The sequence below is a fragment of the Lissotriton helveticus genome, chromosome 6, assembly GCF_964261635.1.
Source record: "Lissotriton helveticus chromosome 6, aLisHel1.1, whole genome shotgun sequence".
Lineage (NCBI taxonomy): Eukaryota > Metazoa > Chordata > Amphibia > Caudata > Salamandridae > Lissotriton > Lissotriton helveticus.
In genome coordinates this window covers 683,021,221-683,026,128 of record NC_136067.1, presented here as the reverse complement: position 1 = coordinate 683,026,128, position 4,908 = coordinate 683,021,221, and the positions used below count along the sequence as shown (strand labels likewise).

Genomic DNA, 4,908 nt, shown 5'->3' with positions numbered 1-4,908 from the left:
TCCCAAGAAATATGTGTCTCTTGTAGACACAAGATATCAATTTGTAATAATTGAATTAGTCTACGATCCCTATCTTCTTGAAATCATTGAGGCCATTAATATTTAGCGTACATAGTTTTATTTTCTTACTCATTTTTAAGCTTTAAAAATTAACCTAATTAATACATCTCAACTATGGCTCTTACTACCCTTACAAAATAAACATACTAAATTAGTCTGCTCTGCTGTTCGTTCAAAATTAACTACCGCTGCCTTACACCCCACACCCCACCACCATCCCAAGCGCCTCCACCCCCTGGTGGATGACCAGCCCCCCACCCCCCTCCCCAACAAATGAGGCTCAGGAACTCTCAGTTCCTGTAAAGTATGGTATTCCGTGCCCCCCCAACTCCGAGGACCATGAGAGGAAAAAACCAATTACACTAGAAAACAAAATAAAGTTTAGTATATATCAACCCTACCATCCCTACAGGCCCTTTAGTCATAGAGACTTGCTCATAAAACTCATAGAGATTATGAATATTCCTTAGCTTTAATTTCTGATAAGAAAAATTTGGTCTACCCTTTCCAGATTGTTTTTAACTTGGCTGGATTTTGCAAATACACAGTGGCCCCTTTTTTCTGAAAATCAGGTATTAATTGCCGGAGATGCCATCGTTTGGTCACTGTGGCCTGACAAAAATCAGGCCTTACAAAAAACGAGCATTGCCTAGCTGTTGCTTTTTTCTCGGGTTTAGCTAAAGAGTATATCTCCTCTCTGGCAAGAAGTTTATTAAAACACACTAGGATTGCCCGGGGGTATTCACCCTCCCCCTGACAAGTTTTCTTGACAGAGAAGGGAAATCGGTGTGCTCTTTGTACTTCTCTTGCCCAATCCCATGCCGTCAACTCGGGAAAAGCCTCTGTTAGTAACTCCACAATAAATTTCCTAGTTTCGGCCCCCTCTTTTTTCTCAGGTATCCCTAGAAAGCGTAGATTATTTCTACGGGCCTGATTCTCCAAGCCCGTTAATTTATAAGAGAGATCATCCCTATGAGCTCTGACTGTCTCAAGTTCTTGCTTCTGTGAAACCGACTCTTCTTCCAGAGCTAAGATCCTCGCCTCGGTTTCAGTCACTCTAGCAGCTGTTTCAGTACATATTTTAATTGCTCGACGGACAGCATTCTTCATTTCGAACAAGTAGCTTGAGTACGCAGCTTTGCTTTCAGAACGGTGAGCCATCATTGTGTTGTAGGTAGTAGTTAAAGTAATTTCTGTACTAGTCTCCGAGGCCTTTCCATTGTCTTCAAAATCCAGACCGATTACAGGAATAGTTCCGCCCTCCACTGATGGGTTCACTGTGGCCCCGTTGTTCGTCTTAGGATCCTCTGGGCATGATTCTATGTTTTTAGATCCAGAACGCTGCAAGCCTCTTTTCTCGCGCCTTCTGACAGTCGAAACACTAACATTAGGTGAGGTTGACTTAGCTCTCGAGTCCTCTTCCTCAACCGAGCTACTTTCAGCACTATAGTCGGCCCAGTCTTTACTAATATTAATACTGTCGTCTGAAGTATGGTCGGATAAAGAAAAAAAGTTCTCTCCTGCTTCCTGCATAGCCTGAACATCCTGAGCTAGATTAGTACTTGCAGGATTCAACTCCTTTACAGCACACAGCTCCTGAATTAGAGGATCAGGCCTGCCCATAATACATGATTCACTCTGCTCTCCGCTCTGGTCTCCATCTCCCAAAATGCCCCTAATGTCTTGTATTGCCTCCTGAGTTCCTGCAACTCTCGGGCTTGAAACAATCTCTCCGTTGGAGTTATTCTGCAACATTGTTACTTCCCCCTGAGTTACGAGATTTTTAGTCTTAGTGGATTTTTTCTCAAATAAACCTGAAAGTATAAGAGTTCCTTGTTTCAGGTTCCGTGAAGATGAAGAGTCTTTTTGAGATGAAACGCACCCCCTAGCACCATTAACACTCTCACCTTCAAGGGTTTTCGGCGTTCATGACTGGATCCAATATCACCTCTGTAATCGGTTGCTTTGTTTTGCCGCTCCTGGTGAGAACCTTCGTTTGAACTTTCGGCGGCATTTTCTTCCTGCGAGTGCCCCCGTGACCCCGCACAACCGTACTTTGAAAACCGGCCAAAATCACCGGAAAACGCCACAGCAGGATACGCCGCCGAGGGAAAAGCAAGTCAATCAGCATTCACCGCTATACTGCAGATGAGGGCGAAACCGGACTTTCAAATCAATCCAACGATGCAGCAGGAGGGTAACACAGACTCACGGGGAATGCTCGGTTCAGCAGGGTTGCAATACTTGTATCCAGTCGAAGTGTATTACACTGAAAATTGAAGTCGAGCCTTGCTCAGAGCATTAACGGTAGTAACGCACATCTTCATTCAGCAACAGATATCGCTCTGACCGGACTCAATCAGGCAACGAAATGATCCCCTCTCAGGAACGCGGAGCAGAGGGCTGAGCTGCTCACAGAGCCTACGCCACGGCCACCATCTTGCCTCGAGAGCGTGGCCTCCTCACTTTCAAGTCCTAGAAAATCCCATATTGCTCTGGGTGTTTTTTCTGTCCCAAAGGAAAGTAAATAGGATTTTAGTGCTGTCCAGCACTTCAACAGTCGTGCAATGGCCAGGAACGTGAGCCACCATGTTGGGACATGCCGAAACAAAGGCTGCTTCTCTAGGTCCACCAAAAAGTAAAACTCTTTCAACTCAGCTGTTCGCTTTGCGGAAGAAGAGAAAAGGCTGTAGACTTTTAGAATGAAGGATTCTACATCCATTTAAAATCCATTAATGGCTTGTTTAGCACAGTTATGCACGATATGGGCAGACCAGTTTGCAGGCAGAATGTCTCCATTTGCTTCTTTCAAGAGCTGGGACAGAACACAGAATGATGTCGTCCATAGTTGATACGTGCGTTGTACCCACAGTATGCAGCGATGTGCTCCATTTTCAACCCATGGCTATTTAATTTTATTGTGATCTGCTGAGCAATAGCTGTAGCAGTCCCTGTGGTATCCTCATAAAAATCCAGCAGAGTGTAGGCCACACCGGAGGTGAAATTAGAGTGCAGCAACAAAAGGGGGTAGAGTTTAATATTACCTTTGTTTGAGGCATCACTGCAAATGGAAAAATATCCATCTTTTAAATCTTCGTGTGCTTTCCGTAACAATAGAGGTGCAAGCACATTCATAGTGATGCTCGATGTCTTTGTGCGGCCACAGGCTGCTTTCATCACAATGGATGAGTCGGGATACATTAATTTGCTTAGCTTGATGCCACAATCCAGGGAGCGGTAGGAAATGTGATGCTTCACAGCATAGTACACCTGAGTCCCCTCTGCAGCATGACCTAAAATGAAAAAAAAAATACACAAGGGTATAAGCACGCAAAGAAAATCTCCATTGGTGAAGAAAACAATCGCCACAATGGGGCTTAGAACTGCAAATTTAAAGTAAAGTGCCAGCTGGTAACTCAAAAGCAATTATAATGTGCTTTTAATATAAACAGAGTGAGAAAAGCACGGTAAAGGCAATCTGACTTGGTAAACACTGCTGCACATTTAAAGAAAGTAACCGAGAATTGTTAGATGACATGCCTATTCAGTTTGGAAGTCTTAGAGTGTGACAAAGCAAGAAGAGTGTACAAGAATTACATAAAACCTACGTCGCATTATGATGAAACAAGCAATGACTTTGGATACTTCTGGCAAAAGCTTGGTTGCAGGTAAGATGAAATTGTGGCCATCTTTGCCTTTCTTGAGGTATTTTTCCTCATGCTGTGCTCCTGCCTCATGGGTTTTGATATCACACACTCCTCCATGGGCAATGGAAAAGTCTTTATTGCAGAGGTTGCACCTGGCCTTGTACACATCTTCTGACACCTTCCGGATGTTGTGGTGTGAAAGTTCCCATTCTGGTCTGTACTTCACAAAACGCATTTTTGCTCGTTTCTTGGGTGGCTCTTGCAAGGAGTTTGCCTGCGATGTAGATGTTGCATCCGAATATACCCCGCTATCCGATGTGAAGGATTCCTCTGCAGCACCTTCGCCCGTCTCATAATCAGACATTGCGTTTTTTCCCTTAAAGCACTCTGGACAACACCCAACACATTTGATAATTAGATTCATACTGTATTCAATGAAAACAATAAAATGTACTATTTGCTTAATTTACTCTCATTCACTGGACTACCCCCTCATCCATCCTGGCCGTATAGATGGTGGAATAGAAGAACTTCAATAAAGCCCAATAAGTCTTAAAGTCTCCGTCTAACCAGGCTTAGTGTTAAGTTGAAAACTCAAACGAAAACACACATGCATTAGGGTAAACTATATAAAAAGGTGCACTTATATTTGGCAAGACCTACCCTAATAATCCCTAGTAGATTATATGTAGGGGGATTAAACCTACCCATATGTCCCTAGTATACAATAAGGCCCGGCTGTTAAGAGGCCATCACTCTTTTTGCACATGCTTGTGTGCACTACTGAGTGCCTGAGGTCATTTTAATAGCAGCCCATTTCTTACATCCTTTGTTTTTTTGACATGTTCTTTGCCAGTACCACCAGAACAAGATCCTCAACTAGTCCACTTTTCTTTTATGTTTTGACTTCAAAGTTTAGGAATTTTGTGAACACCAATCCACATGGTAAAGGTATAAGCAAATAATTTGTCACTAGACAGAAACTTGTCAAAAGACACAGCCTGATATTTGTCCTCTGAACACATAGCACTTGTGACAAGCAGAGAACAAAATGCAGGATCTATGTACTGGGTTCCTTATGACAACACTATTCCCATGTTGGGGAGGGGGGGGGGGGAATATTTTTTTAAGCTGTGTGCTGGAGCCTCATTCCTTAACACCCCCCAGAGAAGTTTACACAAAGCCTACAGGCTCAGGCCTA

General features: G+C 43.4%; 1 pseudogene; it reads right to left on the bottom strand.

Moving 5' to 3' along the window:
• Positions 1 to 2,868: 2,868 nt before the first annotated feature.
• On the bottom strand, positions 2,869 to 4,071 carry LOC144762450 (uncharacterized; annotated as a pseudogene).
• Between the last annotated feature and the right edge of the window lie 837 nt (positions 4,072 to 4,908).